Source organism: Chiloscyllium punctatum, chromosome 22, assembly GCF_047496795.1.
Source record: "Chiloscyllium punctatum isolate Juve2018m chromosome 22, sChiPun1.3, whole genome shotgun sequence".
NCBI lineage: Eukaryota > Metazoa > Chordata > Chondrichthyes > Orectolobiformes > Hemiscylliidae > Chiloscyllium > Chiloscyllium punctatum.
In genome coordinates, this window is record NC_092760.1 from 8,738,954 (window position 1) to 8,763,961 (window position 25,008).

General features: G+C 46.7%; 1 pseudogene; it reads right to left on the reverse strand.

Annotated features, from left to right (window-relative positions):
* Positions 1-2,401: 2,401 nt before the first annotated feature.
* On the reverse strand, positions 2,402-18,467 carry LOC140493863 (beta-1,3-galactosyl-O-glycosyl-glycoprotein beta-1,6-N-acetylglucosaminyltransferase 3-like; annotated as a pseudogene).
* Between the last annotated feature and the right edge of the window lie 6,541 nt (positions 18,468-25,008).

A 25,008-nucleotide genomic window follows, 5' to 3' on the forward strand; every position in this document is an offset into this window, starting at 1 on the left:
CAAGGGTGGAGGTGCGGGAAGTGGAGGAGATGCGGTGTAGAGCATCGTCGACCACATCGGAGGGGAAATTGAGGTCTTTGAAGAAGGAGGCCATTTGGGCTGTTCGGTAGTGGAACTGGTCCTCCTGGGAGCAGATGAGGCGGAGGCGAAGGAATTGGTATTCTTTATACAATCCACCCCGAGACCCTCAATTAGATGTGGACATCATTACAGTGTTCTGATTTCTGTTCATTAAACAGCCATAATCATTCTCACTCAGTCCCATTTAGTTCCCATTTCTACAAGTAGATTCTATCTCATTTGTTTTCTTTTTGACTGTTTTCCTTTTTTATCTGCATCCAAATGATATCCAGTGTCACTATTTCCAGTGTTAGTGTCTATAGTTAAAACATCTGACATCGCAATGTCCAGCATTACACTGTCCAATGTCACAGTCTGATCTCAAAGTATCTAGTGATAGTGTCCAGAGTGACAGTGTTGTAACCAGAGTGATAGTGTCCAGAGTTATTGTGCCTGGAGGTATGGTGTCTGGAGTGATACAGAAAAATGAAGCTGAACCAAAACCAACCTCCCGATCACTGGATTTGCAACACAGTGACATTCAACCATTCAATGACCTACAAAATCGTTCAATTGTTCCTTACCAGAATTTACAAATAACAGATCTTGGATGTCAAGTTTATAACTTAATAGATTGTTAATTTCTGTTTATGTCACTATGCAGAACACAGATGATCATAAACCCATGCACCCCCCTCCCCCCCCCCCCCCCCCCAATTCGCACACCAGCAGACAATTAAGAGATAAACTTGTTTAAAATTTTAAATTGCCAGTTGATAACAGTTTCAATGATAAATAGTAGGCCATCATGAAATCCTTTATGCTGGGTTGTATTACAGGCACAAGAACTGTACACCATGTTTGAATTTAAAGTCACCAGTCAATGCGAACAAATTCTGCAGAACTGTGGAGACTAATACTCATTCCCGACGACTCACATTCTCATCTCAGATCTTTTAACAAGTTCACAACTGGGGAAATAACTAGACAAAGTCAAACCAAAAAGAAGATCAGACCAGTCCAGCAACTTCCAAAGAAGCACTTCCTCCAAGCCCAAAATCCAGTCAGAGCGAGGTCACTCATGGTTTTTGCTTTCTTTCTCACCATTCTCTGTGATTACCTGCCTGACAGCATTCCTCTTACTGATTGACCCATTCAATATCCATCCAGCTGTCAGTCCCTGAGCAGAACTACATCTCGGTGCTGAAGTGTCTGCTGTGTTCAGAGAGCAGTAATTCACCTGCATTATCTTTCCTGGCCAGATTCTAACAGCAAACATCAGTCTTTTGGCTCTCCAGTTTTTTTTTAAAGAAGAACTAGCCACTGTTCAAAGTTCAATTCTCAATTTGGACTCAGTTCCAAACCAAAATGAGAAAAATAAAAAAATAGTGATGGTCACAACACTGGTCTTGCAGTGTCCAGCTGTGCATGCCCACTTGTGCAGTGTTCCAGTAATGCAGTGTTTCAGTAATGCAGTGCCCACTTGTGCAGTGCTCCAGTAATGCAATGCCCACTCGTGCAGTGTTCCAGTAATGCAGTGTCCACACGTGCAGTGTTGAGATTATTGGTGGATGTGTCCCTGTGAGACTGGGCACAAGTAACCCCATCGACCTGTGGCCAACCACTTCAACTCCCCCTCCCACGCCACAATGACACTTCCTGCACCACCAAATCTAAGTTATCTGACGACTGGAGGAAGAACACCTCATCTTCTGCCTTGGGACCCTCAACCACATGGCATCAACATTGACATCACTAGTTTCCAAATCTCTCCTCTCCCCCCACCTCATCCCAGATCCAACCCTCCAAGTCGGCTCTCCCCTCTTGACCTGTCCATCTTCCTTCCTAACTATATGTTCGACCTTCCCCACCGATCAATCACAATTACCCCCCCAGCTGGATTTACTGAGCACCTTCCCAGCTACCTTCCCCAAAAGCCCCACCCTCACTCTATTTATCTCTCAACCCCCTTACTCCTCCACATTTGTGATGAAGGGCTTATACCTGAAATATCGGTTCTCCTGCTCCTCGGATGCTGCCTAACCTGCCGTGCTTTTCCAGCACCACACATTTTGACTCTTACAGTGACTAATGTTACAGTGCTAAGTTTCACAGTGCCGAGTGTTACAGTGGATAGTATTAAGGTATCCAATCTCCACAGTGCCCAACACTATAGTGCCCAGCCTCACACTGTCTCGTGTTACAGTGGCCATGTTACAGTATGCAGTCTCACTGTGCCTGGCCTCCACAGCAGCCAGTGTTATAGTATACAGTTTCACAGTGCCCAGTCTCTCAGTGTTTCCGATGTCTCACCCACCACCCCTACCACCATCACCGAGGTTTACTCTGTCCCAACCTCTAACCCAGCCCCAGTTTTACCAAGTGTCCTGTTTCGGAGATATTCCTCCATGCACTGTACTGCCGTGTTGTCCATGTTGAGGTCAAACCTATTTGCAAAGAAACATCTCTGACGGACCACCCAATGTAGATCTCCTACCCCATATACACAAACCAAGTGGCGATACCTTCCCGTGCAGGGAGGGTATAGGGCACCCCTCGCAATGTCACCAGCCTCAAAGGACCACTTTACTGCCCGGCCAAGTGTCCTGGTGGCTGCTTGGGTGTAGGGGATGGAGCCTGGAACATTGGGCATTCTGTGCAGGGTAGCCCACACATGCTCGTCCGGGCTGTAGGTATCCTCCGACCACTTGAGGAAGGCCTGGATCTCGGCACTGTCAAACACATGGCCGACAAACTCTCTGGAGGCCATGAAGTAGGCGCTGCCCACGAAGATGGAGGGGCTGATGTTCGGCTAGTCTTTGAGTTGCGCGGTCAAGACGACTTGGTCGAGGGTATCGTGGTGGTATTGCCAACGTTTCTAAAAGGCAAGCGCAAGAGGGAGTGAGAGAGATGAGAAAGCAGAAATGATAGCTTTTCAACTTCACCTATGGCTTTTTCCCTCCCCAACTCCTCTGCACTCTCCTCGCCCCCAGCTCCAGCAAGATCCATGCACACTCCTTCTCTCAGTTACTCACCTTACAGTGGAGAACAAGGCCATTCAGCCCCTCAGGCCTTTCTCACTCCTATTGCCTAGTGCCAGTCACCTGCCAATTTCCCCATATCCCTGCCTCCCAAACCATCTCCCAATGCTCATTCGCTGAGCAAACATAAAACTCATCCTCAAACTCTCCCAGTGGATCTGGCTCCAAAAATACACTTCAAACTGTGCCCTCTGGTCATAAAGATTGAGAGCACCCGAAAAATAGATCCTTCAGCCCATCGTGTCTGCGCTGGCAAAACAGGCTCCTTGCTACTCCAGTCTCATTTTCCAGCACTGGGAACATTGCCTTTCATGCCTCACCAGTGCAATGGAGACACTTTCCTGTGGTCATCAACTCCTGGAATGGGACTTGAACACAGAGCTTTTGCCTTAGAGAGAAGGACATGGTGTGCAGGGATATAGATCTTTGAAAGTTGCATTGCAGATAGACAGGGTTGTGAAGTAGGTGTTTGATACCTTTCCCTTCATTGGTCAGGGCATTGAGTATAGGAGTTGGGATGTAATGTTGCAGCTGTAACAGAGATGGATAGAGCTCTGAAAGATAGTGGAATCAAGGGTTATTGGGATAAGGCAGGAACAGGATACTGATTGTGGATGATGAGCCATGATCATAATGAATGGTGATACTGGCTCGATAGGCTGAATGGCCTACTCCTGCACCTATTGTCCATAAGTAGGAATATCTTTGACTATCTCTGATATGCCTTTGCCATTACCAAGTGTGATCTATTGTCTGTAGAGGACATTGGTGAGGCCACTTTTAAAATACTGCATACAATTCTGGTCACCCTTCGAAAGAAAGGATGTTGTTAAACTTGAGAGGGTGCAGAAAAGATTTACCAGGATGTTGCCAAGATTGGAGTGTTTGAGCTACAGTAAGAGGTTGAATAGGCTGGGGCTATTTTCCCTGGAGGGTCAGATGCTGAGGGGTATCCTTACAGATGTTCATAAAATCAGGAGAAGCATGGATCGATGTTGAAATGATCAGCCAGATGATAGTGCACTTCACACAGCTTCCTTTATCACATACATGCAAGAAGACTCAACCAGCCGGGTTAAAGCCCACCCTTGTCTGGAGAGTCTGAAACAGGAAGCTGCAAACACACTTTTACAGACAAATCAGCATTCCCTTTTCACGAATTACATTTTGATTCCAAGCCTTAGCAACACAACTGATCAATCAGATCCTGATCTAGGTACGTGATGTTTAGCATTAGATCATTGACCTTAAACTTCTACAACACCTGTTGAGTGTTGTTTCGGTCTTCCTGCCTTCTCACTTAACGGGAGCCAGTTTCAGTAAGCTAGCTCGCTTACATACGTGCTTGGCTGCACTTCTCTGTTGCTGCTCAGAATTGTTTAGCTGACCTCCTTTTCTGTTCTTGCCCCATTTTGATTCCTTCCAGGTCGGCTGTATAGCCAAAGGTCTTTTCCCAAGGGTGGGGGAGTCCAAAACTAGAAGCATAGGTTTAAGTTGAGAGGGGAAAGACCTGAGGGGTTACTTTTTCATGCAGTGGGTGATGTGTACTTGGAATGAGCTACCAAGAGGTGGTGGATGCGGCTGGTACAATGACAATATTTAAAAGGCATCTAGATGTGGACATGAATAGGAATAGGTTAGAGAGATATGTGCCGAAGGCTGGCAAATAGGACTAGGTCAGATTGGGATGACTGGTCAGCGCAGACAGGTTGAACTGAAGGGTCTGTTCCATACTGTATGATGCTGTAACTCCATACTCTCTGGTTATTGAGGTTTAGAGCACCAAAATAATAAGTTGCCCTTCAGCCCATCGTGTCTGCACTGGTCAAAAAGACCAGCTTCGAACTATTCTCATCCCATTTTGCAGCACTTGGCCCATACCTTTGAGTGTCTCACAAAAGCAATGAAGACACCTTCCTATGGCCATCAGCTCCTGGAGTAGGACTTGAATCCAAAGCTCCTCCCTCAGAGTGAAGGACACCACACATTAGATTCTCTACAGTATGGAAACAGGCCATTTGGCCCAACAAGTCCACACCAATCCTCTGAAGAGCAACCCATCCACACCCATTATCCTACCCAATATTTACCCTTGACTAATGTACCCGAACACTACGGGCAATTTAACACGACAAATCTACCTGGCCTGCACATCTTTGTGGATTGTGGCAGGAAACCAGAGCACCTGGAGGAAACCCAAGCAGACATGGGGAGAATGTGCAAACTCCACACAGACAGTCGCCCAAGGCTGGAATTGAACCCAGGTCTTTGGCGCTGTGAGGCAACAGTGCTAACCACTGAGCCACCGTGCCACCCCTTTCGCAAGACACAAGACACTTTATTTACATTGTGTCAAAAGATATCTTTTATCCTCGGTCCTTGTGGCATCATGCATGGGAGATATGGATCCTTGGTTACCAAGGGGAGGATAGATGGTATGCAGGAATGTGGATGGTGGAACAGGATCAAAAGGGCCAATGGCCTACTCTTGTTCCTTGTATGTATGGGAGCAGATTTTTTTTTCCAACTTACATCGGAACTTGCCATCATCTCATACAAATGTAGTTTAGGCTTCATTTACGTTTCAATTCCTCAGATCTCCCCACCATGCCTCTAACCCAAAAACTTACATCTGAATTCCATTGCACTTGGACAATCGGTGAACAGTGAAGTATATTTCCTTGTCTTCATTACCGAGTGCTCATCCTGTACCCATTGAATAAACCTCACCCCAATCTCCTTTGTTCCAATGGGAGCATCGTTGACCTTTCCAACTGTGCCATCCAACTTAAACCCTGGCACCATTCTGCGAAATCTCCTCCCTGTCCTGAGGGCCCTCACATCGTTTTATAGTCACCGGAAATGACCACAACAATCCAACTGGGGCTAAACCAATTCGACATGCAGCATAACTCAACCATTTATTGGCATCAATGCCTCTATTTATGAAGCCTTCTGCTTTTCTACCCTCTTATGGCCTCCCCCATCTTCTAATGTTGATGAATGTTTATCGCCAGATCCCTCTAATCCTGCGCACTCTTTACGATTGTGCCATTACATTTCTATTACCTCTCCACATCCTTCTCCCAAAACATATCACCTTACACTCTTCTGTATTCACCTCTGACTGGATGCTGTCTGTTCATTGTGGTGACTCTGGACAATTCACATCATCCTCACCATTTGCCAATCCTCCAGGTTTATCATTGCCCCGAATATGGGCATTCTGCCACATACTCCAAGATTGATATCACTGACATATTGAATAAAAGCAGTCGTCTATTTAAGGCTGAGATACGGAAACATTTAACTTACAGGATAGTGAAGTTATGGAATTCTGTACCACAGAAAGCTGTGGAGTTTGAGTCATTGAATATATCCAAGAATGCGATTAACAAATATTTAGTTTTCAAAAGCATCAAAGGCATGGGGAGAAAGCGGTAGTATGGCATTGAGATAGAGTATTAGCCATGATCATATAGTATGGTGGGCCTCATTGAGGGCCAAATCATCTTCTCCTGCTCCGGGTCTTGATGTTTATGTCCCAGCTGTGTGGATCATTCCCACCTACCAACCTACCAACCTCTCGTCCAAAACAAGATCCATGAATCAGGGCTTGTGTTGTCAATTTTGTTGTCCAGCCATTTTTATCTAGTGCCTAGTGAAACACTTCATTGAATCCAGTTCAGACAATATTCTCTGCATTCAAATTCTCAGCTACTTCATCAATGCATGATGCGAGGTTGGAGACTTACCTTTTGAAAACCTGCACTGACTTCGCTTCATTAATTTGATCTAAGGCAGGTTGGTGCGAATTGCAGCCATAACTACCAGCATGAATGTCAAATGCATGATACAAAGTAAACTAGGATCCATGCAGTGTGAGCCTCGGAGACCCAGGTTCAAGTCGCTTCTGCTCCAGAGTTGTGCGATAACATCTTTGAACAGTTTCATCAGTAAATGTAAGACCATTAACAAGGCAGGATAGGAGTCGGCCATTTGGTCCCTCAAGCCAGCTTCACTAGGATCATGGCTGATTCAACATTCCTCAAGTCCATGTTCTTGCCGTATCCCAGTAACGCTTAATTCCTCAACTGAGCAAGAATCTGAGCCTTAAATATATACAAGGACAGCTCTCTGTGGCTAGGAATTCCAAAGATTCACAACCTTCTCAGAGAGGAAATTCCACCTCATCTCAATCTTAAACTGGTGCCCCTTTATTCTGAGACAATACCCTCCCCCCCCGGACCTGGACTCTCCCATGAGGAGAACCATCCTTTCAACATTTACCCAGTCAAGCCCCTTAATCCTGTCCATTTCAATGGGGTCACCTCTCATTCTTCTAAACTCCAGTGAGTAGAATCCTGTTTAGCCTTTTGTTTTTTAAGATAATCCCTCCATAATGGGGCCATCCCACTGAACATTCTCTTAACTTCCTCCAATGAAACAACATGTTTTCTGAAATAAGGTGACCAGAAGTGCTCACAGTCTTCCAGATGTGCTCTCACAAGCACGTTGCACAGTTGCAGTAAGACTTCCTGACTTTTATACTCCAACCCCCCTTCAAATAAGGGCAAACATTCCACTTCAGTTCTAAAGAAAGGTCACCAGACTCGAAACATTGACTCTGTTTTCTCTCCATGAATGCTACCCGACCTGCTGAGTCTCTCCAGAAATTTCTGTTTTTGTCCAACATTCCATTAGTCTTCCCAATTACCTGCTGCCCTCGTGTGCAAGCTTTCCACGTTTCATTCACTAGTTCCCCTGAGTCCCTTTGTGTTGCAGCTTTCTGAAGCTTTCTCCATTTAAATAATATTCTATTCTTTTGATTTCCCTTCCAAATGAACAACTTCACATTTTCCCACATTGCACTCCATTTGCCAACATTTTTGCCAACTTAACCGATCAATATCTGACTGTAAAGCACATAAGACAACATTTTTTACTGTAACTCGATTATACATGACAGTAATATATTAGCAAGGTTTGAGAAGGTTTGTAGTTCAGGTTGAGGTTCTAGATGTAGGTTTGCTCGCTGAGTTGGAAGGTTCGCTGAAGATATTGCCTAGTATGGTGACAAAACATCTCAAAATGAACCTTCCAGCTTAACGAGCAAACCTACATCCAGAGTAATATTTCAAGTCAACCTCAGAGTACAACGGGATCTTGATCAGATGGGATAATAGGCCGAGGAGTGCCAGATGGAGTTTAATGTCAATTAAATGTGAGGTGCTCCATTTTGGAAAGGCAAATCAGGGCAGGAATAATACACTTCATGGTAAAGTCTAGGGAGTGATGATGAAACAAGGGATCGTGGAATGCAGATTCATAGTTTCTTGAAAAAGGAGACGCAGATAGACAGGGTAGTGAAGAAGTCGATTGCTACACTTGCCATTATTGGTCAGTGCGTTGTGTGTAGGAGTTGGGAGGTCATGCTGTGGCTGAACAGGACATTGGTTTGGCAATTTCTGGAATACAGCATGCAATTCTGGTCTCCCTGCTATAGGAAGGATGTTGTGAAACTTGAAAAGGTTCAGAAAAGATTTACAAGATGTTGCCAGAGCTGAATGTGGAAATGCAGGAGATTGGTACTAAATGTGGAATAATTACAGACACGATGGACTGAATGACATCCTTCCGCAAGAATTCTTTAATTCTGTGACTGGCGCAGAAGAAGATTAACTTCAAGGTTCATGTTATCAGGAGGGACACCAAAGCCCTTAGCTGAGTGGTCAGAAAACTCCTTACTCTTTATTTGAACTAAGGCATAACCTGTCTCCACCAATATCATAGCATAAGTCAGCCATTCATCCCTTCAAGTCTGCTCCACCATTCAAGAAGATCACTGCTCTTCTGGTTGCAGTTTCAATTCCACATTTCTATCGTTTGCCCCAGGTCCTTATCTTTTTTTAAAAAAAAGGTCACCTTGCTCACCCTTTCATAACTTCATCAACTCAGCCTTCACAACTTCGTACAGAAGAGATTTACCCAGTGCAACAGCCCTCTCAGGGGAAAATAATTCTGCAAGGCATTGGTGAGGCCACTTTTGGAGTATTGGATAAATTTGTGATCGCCCTGCTGTTAGAAGGTGTTGTTAAACTGCAAAGGATGCAGAATAGATTTACAAAGATGTTGCCAGGACTGCAGTTATAAGGAGAGGCTAGATAGGCTAGGACTTTTCTCACTGGAGTATTGGAGGGTGAAGGGTGACTATATAGAAGTTTATAAAATTGTGGGGGAAATCAATAAAAGTGAATAGCCCCAGGATGGGGGAGTCCAAACCCAGAGGGCATAGGTTTAAGGTGAGACCTGAGGGTGGTGCAAATACGGAGCAAGTTGCCAAAAAGAATTGTTGTAGTGGGTACAACCACAAGATTTAACAGACGACATAAATAGGACAGGTTTAGAGGGATATGGACCAAATACAGGATAAGGGGACTAGTTCCAATTAGGATACCTGGTTGGCATGGATGAGTTGGACGAAAGGGTATGTTTTGGTGCTGTAGGACTCTGACGATATCTTATTCTACAGAACATCTTGTCAAACCTACAAGAGAAAGCAATGTCCCATCAACCACATTATCATGTCCCCTCAGAGAAACTTATACATTTCAAAACGATCTCTCAGATTTCCAAACTTAAATGTGTAAAAGCCAATTTGTTCAACCTTCCTTCATAAGATAAACCCTTCATCCCCGGGAAAAAGGCAGGTGAAACTTGCTGTCAATGTAATTATTTTATGTTTTAAATGAGAGAAAAATGTACAGTCTAATTCTGATGTGGTCTCATCAAGGCCTTGTATGGCACTCTCTCCACCCCTCTGGCCTGGAAACGGACTCTACATTTTGAAGAAAAATGTCTGTGCTAATGGACCTGGACGAGAAAGGACTCTGTTTGTTGGTAATTAACTATCATATGGTTTGTTGGACTTATCACCTGCACTGTCTTGCATGTCCCTGGGTCTGGCAGGTCTTATTGTGAGCTGGGAGGCTCGTGGGCCGTCCTGAAAGCTGTCACCCTGAGAGCCGGAGGGTGGGTAGGCCATCCTGCAAACCTGAAGGTTGGTAGGCTGTCCCGAAAGCCGGAGGGTGGGTAGGCCACCCTGATGACAGTCTCCCCGAGAGCTAGATGGTGGGTAGACCGTTCTGAGCACTATTGTCCCGAAAAGGGGTAATCGGGACGGGCTGTCCTAGAGGTGGTCGAAAGCTGTGTCAGAGCAGCCGAGAGCCAGAAAGCGCGTAGGGGCGGGCTGAGATCCAGAAGGCTTGTGGGCTGCCCTGCACGCTGTCGTCCAAGGGAAGGGGGGGGGCTGTCCTAGAGGTGGCCGAAAGGTGTGCCAGGATAGCCCACTGGCCAGATGGCCCATCGGGGTGGGTGAGAGCCCAATGGTACGTAGGGGCAGACCAAGAGCTAGAAGGTGGGTAGCCGTCCTCAGCGCTGTCACCCCAGGTGGGTACTGGGGCGGGCAGTCCTAGAGGTGGTCGAAAGGTGTGTCAGGGTGGACCGAGAGCCGGAAGGTGTGTAGGGGCAGGCTGCCTGAGAGTGGTCGGAAGTTGGGAGGGATGGGGGCTTGCTGGGTCTGTATTATCTGCACTTTTTAACGTAACAGGATTGTCTTATGCATAAATGTCATTGTTGCTGTCTTTTCATATTTGAAACTGGGATTTGTGGTTTGTCCTCAATTCCATGTAAACTGGTTGAACGGTAAGGTTTGGGGCCTAGCTTTGCTGCTCCTCTCCCTTGTAAATTTGCTGATGTATGCAGCTGTAAATGTTAACTGTTGTGCTGTAACCTCTTTTTTGTACTTGTTTAATAAAATAAATAGGGGAATGCTCCTCTCCCTTGTAAAATTTCTATCTCTTGTATACAGTTGTAAATGTTAACTGTTTTTGTAAATTGTTTTGTAACTGTTTAATAAAATTTATAAACAGGAGATTCAGAGGTCTTCTTGATTTCGGGGACTGACTCTGTGCTGGCTGGGTCACAGTCAGTGTGTTACTGTTGGTTTCTGCTTGGTTTTTGTATGGGGGAAACCAGATTCCTGAACTGGCTGAATTATTTAGCCAGTTTGTTAACTGGCATTCCTTTAGGGAGGACTGACTGTTAAACTCCTGATGCACAGACTGTGTTTCAGGTGTAACTCAGTTCTCATTAGGGGACTGTTGTTTCACTGACTGGTTATAGTCTGTGTGTTACTCTTTTCTTCACTTTTGAGAAAAGGATAATGTTAATTTTGTAGTAGGGCTTAGTCCTTGTACTCCAGTTTTCTTTGTTTTTTGTATGTGTCCTCATTGTTTGGACTGAACCCTTGTGGAAGACATACATTTTACCAGAGGACCTGTTCCTATGGGGAGGCCCAGCCCTGAGCCTGGGCTTCTGAAGATTGAACACATGTGTGCGTGCTGGAAGGTGAGCACTTGCTGTATCCTGGAGTTTGGGAGAAGACCTTCCCTTCAGGAGTGGACCAAAACCCCTGTGAGTTAACCACCTTTACAATGTACTGTGTTCCTGTGATTGGGCCTGGCTCTCCAAGAATGTGCCAGGACTCCATGGAGACTGAACACCTGTGTGCTGTGGGTTGTGCATTTGCTGCCTTTGGGAGTGGACTCTGCCCTTGGTTGTAGACTCTGTTTTTAGCAGTGGACTCTATTTCTGACAACACATGTTGTAAACTGGAGTGGACTCTGTTCCTGAGAACTCTATTTTTTTGAAGACTCTATATTTAGTCTCTGTGTACCAGAAAGGACTCCGTTTTTTCACAATTAACTCTATTGTGTTTCTTGTTGGGCTTATCACCTGCACTGTCTTGTGTGTCCCTGGGTCTGGCAGGCCTTACTGTGAGCTGGGACGTTCATGGGTCGTCCTGAAAGCTGTCACCCCGAGAACCAGAGGGTGGGTAGGCCACCCTGATGCCAGTTGCCCCGAGAGCCAGTAGATGGGGAGGCCATTCTGAGCGCAGTCGTCCTGAGAAGGGGTAATCTGGATTGGCTGTCCTACAGGTGGTCGGAAGATGTCTCAGAGCAGCCAAGAGCCAGAAGGCGCATAGGGACAGGCTGAGATCCGGAAGGCTTGTGGGCTACCCTGCACGCTGTCGTCCCAGGGAAGGGGACGGGCTGTCCTAGAGGTGATGGAAGGTGTGTCGGGGTAGTCCACTGGCCGGACGGTGCATTGGGGTGATGAGAGCCCAATGGTAAGTAGGGGCAGACAGAGAGCCAAAAGCAGTCCTCAGCACTGCCGCCCCGGGCGGGTAACGGGGCAGGCTGTCCTAGAGGTGGTCGAAAGGTGTGTCATGGCAGATCGAGAGCCGGAAGGTATATAGGGGCGGGCTGCCTTAGAGCGGCCGGAAGGTGGGAGGGATTGGGGTGGGTGGGGTGGGAAGACTTGCTGGTTTTTTGGGGGTCTGTATTGTATGCACTGTTTCTTACACAAGTGGACTGTCTTATATGTATGAATGTCATTGTTACTGTTTGTAATGATTGAAACTGGGGTTTGAGGTTTGTCTTCATTTCCCTGAAAACCGGTTGAATGTCAGGGTTTGGGGCTTGGCTTTGTCATTCCCCTCCCTTGTAAAATTGCTGTTTCTCTGTATACAGCTATAAATGTAATTGTTTGTATAAACTGTGAATTGTTTAATAAAATAGAAATAAACAGGACTGTCTGTTTCCTTTCTTCCTGGTGATGGAATATAAATTGTGAGGAGCAATTATTAATGTTGTCTGCGAAAATCACAAAGCTGAATCATGAAAGGGGAAGGGGAGTGTAGGTTAAGCTGGATATACTTGTACAAACAGTTATAAGCATCTGTTTCCCGCTTCTGCAAAAACAAAAACCACAATCAAGAGGTCATAAGGCTCAGTGTGGACGAAGAATGAGAGGAAATGTTGCTTTAGCAAGCAAGGAAGCAGATGGCACTGAAGGAAGATATACGCTAACAGTAGACTACAGAGGGATGTGGTGAAATGGCCAAGCAAAACCTGTACTGTTACGCACAAGGCCAGATAAGGCAAGAGATAAACAAGAGGAATGGGCACTGGGTTTAGAGTAGTGGGAGGAGGGAAAGGGAAATGAATTGTATCAAGGTTTTGTACTGTGTGCCTACCTTGTAGACATCACTCTTGCAAGAGTATATCAGATGATACTGCTGCTGCAGATCTTGTCTTGGACTGAAATTATTGAAGTGAGTGAGTTCTATTTCCCACATAAATTAAGATTCACACACTTGTCAGATGCAGTGAAAAACACCTACACACTTGACATGGGTACGAGGGAAAAATAAGTATGACTGCTGTCGGGTGGAAGTGGAAGAAAAATAAACAGGCATGTCAAGGGATCTGCTCACTGAGAGCTGGCTCGAGGGGAGCTGGATCAGCATATGAAGGACTCTTCAATCCTCTTGAGGAGACTGACTTCAAAACAGCCTCAGTGTGTCTTATGTGCTGCTGTTGGTGTCTTCCTACTGAGGAGGAGTTTATTTTTAATTTTTTTTCATAGTTTGTTGTGATTTGTTTTCTGGGGTTTCTTTCTGCTTATTTCTGTTAATTTGAAGCTGTGCTCAGCTGCCCAGGCAGCTACTACCACCACTGCTGCTACAGTCTGGGCCTGCTCCTCCTACTGAAGCCTGGACCTTGCCTGCACCCCTGCTGCTGCTGCCTGGGCCTACCTACACCTGGGGACGACTTCGACTGCTACTCCTGAGGCTGCTTCTGAAAAAAAAACAAGACGATCAGATGTTCTGTTCACTCTGAGCTGGCTCTGAGGAAGCTGCATCCGTGTCAAGGACTCCATGTGTAAACAAAAGGGTGAGTTGGTGACTGGACAATGGTCTCTGGGAAGTTATTCTTGACGTCGGGGTTTCCTGCTCCTCGGATGCTGCCTGACCTGCTATGCTCTTCCAACACTGTTCTAACCTTGACTGTAATCTCCAGCATCTGCAGTACCCACTAACAGTCATAGAGATGTACAGCATGGAAACAGATCCTTCGGTCTGACCAGATATCCTGACCCAATCCAGTTCCACCTGCCAGCACCCGGCCCATATCCCTCCAAACCCTTCCTCTTCATATACCCATCCAAATGCCTCTTAAATGTTGCAATTGTACCAGCCTCCACCACATCCTCTGGCAGCTCATTCCAAACGCGTACCACACTCTCCATGAAAATGTTGCCCCTCAGGTCTCTTTTATATCTTTTCCCTCTCACCCGAAACCTATGCCCTCTAGTTCTGTACTCCCCGACCCCAGGGAAAAGACTTTGTCTATTTATCCTATCCATGCCCCTCATAATTTTGTAAACGTCTATAAGGTTACCCCTCAGCCTCCAACATTCCAGGGAAAACCACCTCAGCCTGTTCCACCTCTCCCTATAGCTCAAATCCTCCAACCCTGGCAATATCCTTGTAAATCATTTTGGAATCCTTTCAAGTTTCACAACATCTTTCCAATAGGAAAGAGACCAGAATTGCACGCAATATTACAACAGTGACCTTACCAATGTCCTGTACAGCCGCAACATGACCTCCCAACTCCTGTACTCCATATTCTGATCAATAAAGGAGCGTATACCAAACATTGCCTTCACTAACCTATCTACCTGTGACTCTGCTTTCAAGGAGCTATGAACCTGCACTCCAAGGTCTCTGTTCAGCAACACTCCCAAGGACCTTACCATTAAGTGTATACGTCCTGCTAAGATTTGCTTTCCCAAAATGCAGCACCTCGCATTTATCTGAATTAAACTCCATCTGCCACTTCTCAGCCCATTGGCCCATCTGGTCCAGATCCTGTTGTAATCTGAGGTAACCCTCTTTGCTGTCCACTACACCTTCAATTTTGGTGTCAACTGCAAACTTACTAACTGTACCTCTTACGCTCGCATCCAAATCATTTATGTAAATGACAAAAAGTAGAGGGCCCAGCACCGATTCTTATGGCACTCCACTGGTCACAGGTCTCCAGTCTGAAAAACAATCCTCCATCACCACCCTCTGTCTTCTACCTTTTGAGCCAGTTCTGTATCCAAAAGGCTAGTTCTCCCTATATTCCATGAGATCCAACCTTGCTAATCAGTCTCCCATGGGGAACCTTGTTGAATACCTCACTGAAATCCATGTAGATCACATTTACCGCTCTGCCCTCATCAATCCTCTTTATTACTTCAAAAAACTCAATCAAGTTTGTGAGACTATTTCACTATCAACCTAAGAATAATCCTTTACATGCTCTGAACCAAACTTACATTCTTTTTTGTTCACTCTTATCTCTTCAGCACCCACATAGGCCCCAACTATGCCTGCCTCTTCATCCATCAGCACCATTCCCCACCTTTTCCTCCACTACATTGATGACTGGATTGGCACTACCTCGTATTTGCATGAGGTGGTTGAAAAGTTCATTAATTCTAATTCTACCATCACCTTCCAACCTGACCTCAAATTCACCCGGACAATCTCGGACACCTTTAGATTAGATTACCTACAGTGTAGAAACAGGCCCTTCGGCCCAACAAGTCTACACTGACCCTCCGAAGAGTAACCCACCCAGACCTATTTCCCTCTGACTATTGTACCTAACACTATGGGCAATTTAGCATGGCCAATTCACCTGACCTGCACATCTTTGGACTGTGGGAGGAAACCGGAGCACTCGGAGGAAACCCACGCAGACACGGGGAGAATGTGCAAACTCCACACAGACAGTCATCCAAGGCTGGAATCGAACCTGGGACCCTGGTGCTGTGAGGCAGCAGTGCTTACCACTGAGCCACCTCCTTCCCCTTCCTGGACCTCTCCATCTCCATCTCTGGCAACCGACTAACCGCTGACATCTACGACGAACACATCAACTCCCACAGCTACCTGGAATACACCTCCTCCCACCCTACCCCTGTAAAAACACTATCCCTTATTCCCAATTTCTCTGCCTCTGCTGCATCTGTTCCCAGGAGGACCAATTCCACCACAGAACATCCCATATGGTGTCCTACCTCCAAAAACTACAATTTCCTCTCCCACATGGTTGACAATGCCCTCCAGTGCATCTGCTCCATTTTCTGTACCTTCACCCTTGAACCACACCCCTCCCAACGCAATAGGGACAGAACCCCTTGGTCCTCACCTTCTACCCCACCAACATCCGGATACATTGCATTATCCTCCACCACTTCTGCCACTTACAAACAGACTGCACCATTAGGGACATATTTCCCTCTGCAGTCCATCTGCATTTCAGAGACTATTCCCTCTGCAACTGCCTTGTCAGATCCACACCCCTCAACAACCCACCTTCCCTGGCCTCTGAAAAGTGCAAAACCTGCACCCACACCTCCCCCCCCCTCACCTCCGTCCAAGGCTCCAAAGGATCCTTCCACATCTGACAAATATACTTGTACCTCCACCAATGTCATCTACTGCATCATTGCACCCAATGTGGTGTCCTCTACATCGGGGAGACAGAACTCTTACATGCGGATTGTTTCAGAGAACATCTCTGGGACACCAACACCAACCAACCCCACCACCCCGTGGCGGAACACTAACTCCCCCTCCCACCAAGGGAATGCAGGTCCTGATGCCTGGATATCCCACCTTGGAACCCTGATCCGTCTGGTTGCAATGTTGATTTCACTAGTTTCATCATTTCCCCACCCCACCTTATCACAGTCCCAAGCCTCCAACTTAGCACCACCCTCCTGACTGGTCCATCTTCCTTCCCACCTGTCCACTTGACCTTCCACAACCACTCACCCCCCACCCCACCCCACCCCCCACCCCACCGATACCTTCATCTATCACATTCCCAGCTACCTTCCACCCCCAGCCCCACACCCATCCCACTTATCTCTCGGCCCCCTGGTCCACAAACCTCATTCCTGATGAAGGGCTTATGTCCGAAACATTGATTCTTCAGATGCTGCCTGACCCGCTGTGCTTTTCCAGTGCCACACTCTTGACTCTGATCTCCAGTATCTGTAGTCCTCACTTTCTCCTACACTCTTAACCTACCTACATTCCTGTATACTCTTGTAATCAGTCTATATCCCTCCTTATCCCAGGCTCAGCCTCCTCTTTCTACCCCATCCCTTTCACCTGACCATGTTCGCTTCCACCCATCTGCTCCACCCTACCCACTGTCCAATCACAGCCACCTTCTCCCTGCATCCACCAATCGCCATCCCACCTACCTTTCCCCAGCCCCACACCCCCATTCTGCAGCCCCTTCCTCGCCCCGGGTTCTGATGCAAGTTTCCGACCTGAAACGTCAATTGCCCTTCTATTCTGTTTGCAGCTCAACTCTCCAACTCCTCCTATATTCCTTTGTACATTCTGAACCTCCCTCCATGCAATTGAACTGTTCTAACAACCCTGTCTCTCTTTTGTTACAGAGGGAGAGAGAGGAATTACTGACGGAGAGGGATAAGTTAGTGGAGGAGAGGGATTTCAAAAGGGAGAGGGGTTATAGAGGGAGAGGGGTTACAAAGGGGTTACCCTTCCGTAACCCCTTTGTAACAGGCAGGAGTGAAGAACTGGAGGGGGGAGAGAGAGGGAGGGAGGATGGAAAACACTTGGATGGAGAGAGGCCCAGCAGACAGGAAGGCGGTTACCTTTTTGAACCCTGGTGCAGGATCTGACTCAATCACGTTGAAGCCGTTCAGAGCTCTGAGGCTGCGGACTATCTCCCGGTTGGTCTTCAGGGGGAAGTCTTGGCCACACACGTTGATGAAGTACCTCCAGGGGACAGAGCTCTCCAGCAGCTCCTTCATGCAGTTGAGATCTGCCTGAACTCTGCTCCAGCCAGATTAGGTGACCCACTCCAGCTTGGCTGCGACAAAGACATTGTGGATACACGACGCGATGGCCCGAACGGCCGCATGAAATTGACTCGGGGATTTGCGGTCCCCGTGGATACAGTAGACATTCTGTGGGGTGTAAATGCTCCGTAGAAGCCTCTCGAACATCTCAATGCTCTGGTGGATGACCATGGAGTAAGCCAAGGGGAAGTCTTCCTCCTCAGGGCTCAGGGGGACAGTGATATACTTGCGGGCCCTCACAAACGATCTGCAATTTCGGGTCATGTTCAGATAATCTCCCTCCGTGATGGCTTGGTGCTTGAGGGAGACAGTAATGGAGTTGAGGAGGGCTCTTTCCACCTCCTGCCTGTCCCCCTGGATGATCTGCCAGCAGGTGGAGTTCTCCTCGACCAGGAGGAGGGGTTCCTGCATTGGACTGGCGCCTGGTTTCACCAGCCTGAGGGTCAGCCGGCCCCCTCCTCTCTGGAGCAGCAGCCATTGGCACAACAAGACCACACTGAGCACACACAGCGCTGATCTGAGGCACGACCAGTGGGCATAACGCTGGCTCAGCTTGGGCATGGCACTTTCCAGAGGGCAGTGTCCCTAGCCTTCAGGCGATAGGCAAATGCAGAATGGATGCTCTCTGTGCTGGGCAGCACTGCCTCCACAAGGCTGTGGGGAAGGAGTGACTGCAATTTGCTGGAGAGGTCGCACCAGCCAGTCCCCTCTCCTTGTTAGACTCTTGTCTTTCCTTTTCCCCAACATTCAACGAATGACTCCGACTTTCACTCCCTCTCTCCCTGGAACTGCTCTCCCTCTGGAATTCCTCTCCCACTTTAACACCTCTCCCTCTCTCCGTTAGCCCTTTGTAATCCCTTTCCCTCTATAACTCCTCTCGCTTTGTAATCCCTCTCCTCCACTAACTCATCCCTCTCCCTCAGTAACTCCTCTCGCTCCCTCTGTATCTCCTCTCTCCCTCTGTAACTCCTCTATCTCTTTCCTCTCTCTCTGTAACTCCTCTCTCTCACACACACACATTAACTCCTCTCTCTCTTTCTCTGTCCCTCAGTAACTCCCCTCCTCCCTCTCTCGGTAACTCCTCTCTCTCACACACACACAGTAACTCCTCCCTCTCTGTCCCTCAGTAACTCCTCTCTCCCTCTCTCGGTAACTCCTCTCCCTCTCTCTGTCTCTCTCAGTAACTCCTCCCACCCTCCTCTGGATGACACCCAGCCAATGTTCCGTTGTTTCTCTCTCGGAGTCCGGGCTCCCCTCGCTCCCGATTGCCTGCCTGGCTACAGGCGTTTCCTTCCCCGGTCTCTGCTTCTCTCCGGCCGTTCCTGGACTGGTGTCGCCCGGATGGAGTAAACGAGAGGATCGCGATGGTGTACAGTCTGGATCGGAGAACCTACAACCAGAGAGAACACAGAGCCAGCCAAGTCCAATAACCCACACCCAGCCTGGGCTGAGATGCTCTTTCAGGAAGGAACCTGTGGGAGGGGTAACCCTTGGATGAAGAGAGGACCAGGAGACGGGAAGGACCTGTTTGTACTGTGACTCTTAACTGCCCTCTGGGCTATTCGGGATGGCCAATAAACACTGGCCTGGCCAATGGTGCCACCATCCCATGAATTTATTTGAAGAAAAAGTGACAATAGTAAGTCAAATTAAATCAAACTTCACCACCCGTCATCTCTCTCTCTCTATCTCTCTCTCTCTGATGCGAAATTGGAGTTATGGTGATTTGACCGTTCATAATAAAGCTGTGAATCTGAGCACAGCAAGTTGATATGGATCCAAAAAAAAATCCCCTGGCCGAGAGTGGCTCAGAGGTTAGCATTGCTGGAGCACAGTGCCAGGAACCAGAGTTTGATTCCAGCCTTGGGTGGCTGTGTGGAGTTTTGCATGTTGTCTGCTTGGGTACCCTTCGGGTGCTCTGATTTCAAAAATGTTCAGGTTTGGTGGATTGGCCATGCTGAATTGCCCATAATGTCTGGGGATGTGCAGGCTAGGTGGGTTACCATAGCCACACACACACACACACACACACACACACACACACACACTCCTGCAGGTTAAGCAATGCTCAATCTAATGCAACATCCTGGTGGTTCTCCTTTGCACCCCCTCCAGTACAATCACATCCTTCCTATCATGCGGTGACCAGAACTGCACACAGTATTCCAGCTGTGGTCTCACCAAAATCCTGTAAAGCTCCAACATGACACCTCCCTGCTCATGTATTCAGTGGCTTTGATCCTTCTTAATTCCCTTACCTGCCTATCCTGCTGCCTTCACGGATGGCTGGAACACACAAACCAGGATCCGTCTAATCTTCTGTGCTTGCCAGGGTCCTCCTATTTAACGTGTACTCCCTTGCCATGTTAGTCCTCCAGAAATGCATGTCACAGAAATTTGGGCATTCAGTAGCACAGAATAGAGAAAAAAAAACGACTGGCATCAAGAGATGGCATCTTTTAAACATTGTAACTGTGCCCACATACATTACTTCATCTGGAAGTTCATTCCATCACAAACCACTCTAGGGAAAAAAGAGTCGCTCCTCAATTTTTAAATCTTTTTCCTCTGACCTTACAAACATGGCCCTGAGTCTGAACGCCCCCACACTAGGGAAAAGACCCTTGTCATTCACCTTATCAATCACTGTCATGATTTTATAAACCTCAGCAAGGTCACCCCTCAATTTCCTATGCTGCAGTGAAAAACACATACAGTTCTGATGTGGATCCTTCAGAGAGGGGACAAAAAATGTTTACCAGGACATTGCCTGGAATGGGGGATTTTACCTGTGAAGAAAGATTGGATAGACTGGGTTTGTGTTCACTGGAATGCAGGAGGTTGAGGGGTGACCTTATAGAAGTTTATAAGATTGTGAATGGCATGGATAGGGTGGAAAGTATGAGGCCTTTTCTCAGGGTGGAAGAATCAGTTACTTGGGGACACAGGTTCAAGGTGCAGGGGTCAGGGGGGTGTTTAAAAGAGATATGTGAGGCATGTTTATCATGGAAAGGGTGGTGAGTTCATGGAACACACTGCCAGAATAGACAATGGAAGCAGACACAATTGGAGTTTTCAAGAAGCATCCAGCAGCAGGCATGAATAGGAAGGAAACAGGGGAATACGGATCCTGTAAGTGAAGACAGTTTTAATATGGAAGGCAAAATGTGTCAGTGCAGGCTTGGAGGGTTGAAGGGCCTGTTCCTGTGCTGTAATGTTCTTTGTAAAATGTCCCCAGCCTCTCCAGTCTATTTTTATATCTCAAACCCTGCACTCCTGGCATCATCCTGGTCAATCTTTTCTGAACCGTCTCCATTTTAATAATATCCTTCCTACAGCAGCTTGAGCAGAACAGGACACAGTCTTCCAGAACTGGTCTTACCAACTTCCTGTCCAACCTCAGCACACCATCCCAACTCCAATATTCAGAGAGCTGAACAATGAAGGTCATCACACTCCAGCAGGTATTGTTTCACCCTGACTCCCCTTGTAACTGTCCACATCTCGCTGGAACACTGATGTGAAACATCTTGGCTCTTTGACTGATTCAACCAAGTCTCATTTCCTACTGTTCCTGTGTATCCCTCAGAACAGGAATGTAATGTGCATTCCCATGGCAACATCACAATGACATACTTGTTTGTGGATTCACATGAAGTGGGCATCACTGGCTGGGACAGCCTTGTTACCCATCCCCCTAATCTCTCCGGCATAAATGATAACGAACTCTCCTCTTTAACTCCACTGTCCTTGTGTTTTAAGAATCCTGACTACAAATGCAAAGTCACATGGGAGAGAGTTCCAGGATTCTGTCCCAGAAAAACTGAAGGAAGGATGATTATTTTCAAAGTTGGGATTAAGGGTGAAGTGGAGAGTAACTGCAGAAGGAGTAGTGTTGCGTCATATTGCTGGCCTTGTCTTCAAGGTGATATTGATGTTGGGTTTACAAAGTGCTGTTGAGGGACCCTTCCTGAATTAATCGAGTAAATCCACAACAGGTATAACATTGTTTCCTGGAAAAAATGGACAGGCTTCATCAGAGAAGGGAAATGCAAATTGCTCAAAGTCTTATGAGATGATAACATGGAGGGCCCAAGCAGCTGAAGGCTGGTGGAGTGATGGAATCAGGGGATGGTCAAGAGGCTGGAATCGCAGGAGGGCTGACATCATGGAGTGATAATGAGCATTGATGTTACAGCTAAGACAGGGTTATTGGGACTGGAGGAGGTTTCAGGATAGGGTGGGGTGTAGGGGGTGGAGGAGGTTCTGGAAATAGGGAAGGTGTCAGGGCTGGATGAGGTTACAGAGATAGGGAGGAGTGAACTGGGTGGAGGGGGTTATAGAGATGTACAACACAGAAACAGTCCCATCGATCCAACTTGTCCATGCCGACCAGTTCTCCTAACCTAATCTTGACTCAATTGCCTGCACTTGGCCCATATCCCTCTGCACCTTTCCTCATCAAATACCAATCCTGATGCCCTTTAAATGCTGTAATTGTAACAGCCTCCACCACTTCCTCTGGCAGCTCATTCCATACACACACCACTCCTCAGCCCATTGGCCCATCTCATCAAGGTCCTGTTATACTTTGAGGTAACCTTCTTTGCCATCCACTACACCTCTAGTTTTGGTGTCATCTGCAAACTTACGAACTGTATCCCCTATGTTCACATCCAAATCATTATATAAATGATGAAAAGCAGTGGATCCAGCACCGATCCTTGTGGCACACCACTGTCGCAGGCCTCGAGTCTGAAAAGCAACTCTCCGCCACCGCCCTCTGTCTTTTACCTCAAAGTCAGTTCAGTATCCAAATGGCTAGTTCTGCTTGTACTCCATGAGATCTAACCTTGCTAACCAGTCTACCATGGGGATCCTTGTCGAACGCCTTACTGAAGTCCACATAGATTGCGTCTACTGCTCTGCCCTCATCAATCCTCTTTGTTACTTCTCTGAACAAACTCAGTCAAGTTAGTGAGACATGAATTCCCACACACAAAGTCATGTTGACTATTCCTAATCAGTCCTTGCCTTTCCAAATACATGTAAGTCCTGTCCGTCAGGATTCCCTCTAACAACTTGCCCGCCACCAATGTCAGGCTTACCGGTTTATAGCTTCTCTCAGCTTTAAAGCCTCACCTTTTCATTCTGAGGCTATGTCCTCTGGTTCTAGTCTCTCCTACTCGTGGAAACACCTTTCCATATCCAGTCTACCACGGGGTCTCAGTATTCTGTAAGTTTCAATCAGATCTCCCTCAATCTTCTGAACTCCATTGAGTCCAGACCCAGAGTCCTCAGCCACTCCTCATGTGACAAACCTTTCATTCCTGGGATCATTCTTATAAAATGCTTCAGGAATGCTCTTAACTTATTATTGTGAGAGTTGACATTACACTGAATTACATATTTTGACTGCAGGCTATAAAACTACCGAAGTTTCGCAGCAAGCTATGTTAGTGTCCCTTTCTCACTGACTGCTGCTCTCTCCTCAACAGTTTGAAGGGTCTATGATGTGTAGATACTAAACAGTACAAACTGAGTGTACACATCTCTCTGTCATGAGAACAACCCATGGTCTACTCAGACTATGTGGACTTTACCTTCACCAAGCATACATTAATATGATTAAGAAAACATTTACTCAACAACAGGAATGGGTTGGATAATTACAAAAATAACTTGGTCCACATATATTTTGCCCGAACCATGGTTGCTACCATATAACCAAAAACAATTATACCTGAGGAAGTCTAAACCCAGTTTATTCATCCTAGACTTGTGTTGCAATTCGATTCTTTCTGTTTGCTTGTCTTTGACAGTGCATTACTCTATAATGTAGGTATGCCTGCGCTCATGTATGTTCACCCTGTTCAATGTCCTTGTCTTTATCTTCATCTTCACTCTCAGAAGATTACTGCTGATCCCCTATTTCCTCCGCCTACAGTCCACACCCTGTTTGTCGACTGCACTTGAGAAAGGCATAGTGCCCCATTTCTGATCGATACTGCAATGCCCCACTGGAGCTTCCAACTCATCTTGAAGTGGTTGAGTTATGATTGTTCAACTATGGCCCTGGTGGAAGCATGGGCAGTGTTGTATTTTAATTTTGCCGTTGCCTCAGGGACGCACTAGCACCTTGATAACATTCATAGACCCTCATTTCAAGGAGATTGGAGTGTAAGAGTAGGGATTACTTACTGGTGAGACCACAGAGCCATACAACACGGAAACAGACTCTCCGGTCCAACAAAGCTTTGCCAAACATTATCCGAAATTAAACTAGTTCCACCTGCCTGCTCCTGGCCCATAGCCCTCCAACCCTTTCCCACTCATGTACTTATCCAAATGTCTTTTAAACCTTATAATTGTACCCACATCCTCCCTTTTCTCAGGAAGTTCATTCCACATGCATAAAGAAAGTTCCTCATCTTTTAAAATCTCTTTCCTCTCACTTTAAAAATGTGCCCCCTCGTCTTGAAATGCCCACCCTTGGGAAAACACAACTAGCATTAACTCTATCCATACCCATCATTCTTTAATAAACTTCTATCAGTCTCGAGTAATGTGGGCAGGTTTGGTCCCTTTGTTTGGGGAAATTTCATTGGAAGCAGTTGAGAGAAGGTCTGCTAGGCTAATCCCCAGAGAGCAGGGATTGTCTAAATAGCAAATGCTAAACAGGTTGGGACTCTACTCACTGGAACTTAGAAGAATGATCTAACTGAAAAATATGGGATTCTTAACGGGTTTTAGAGGGAAAATGCTGGGAGGAGATTTCTCGTCATGGGGGAGGCTAGGACCAGAAAGCATGGTCTCAGAATCAAGGGGTGTCAGTTTAAGACTGAAACAAGGAAGAATTTCTTCTCTTTGTGTCTTTGGAAGTCCTTGTCACAGTGGCCCTTTGTGGGGGCAGAGTCCTTGTGTATATTTAAGGCTGAGATGGATAGATTCTTGATCAGTCAGGGAATCAAGGCTTCCAGGGAAAGCACAGGAAGGTGAAAGTGAGGAATGTTGGATCAGTCACGATCCTATTGAATGGTGGAGCAGGATCAAGAGCTTAAGGGCCTACTCCTGTTCCTGTTTCTTATGGCATTATTGTCAT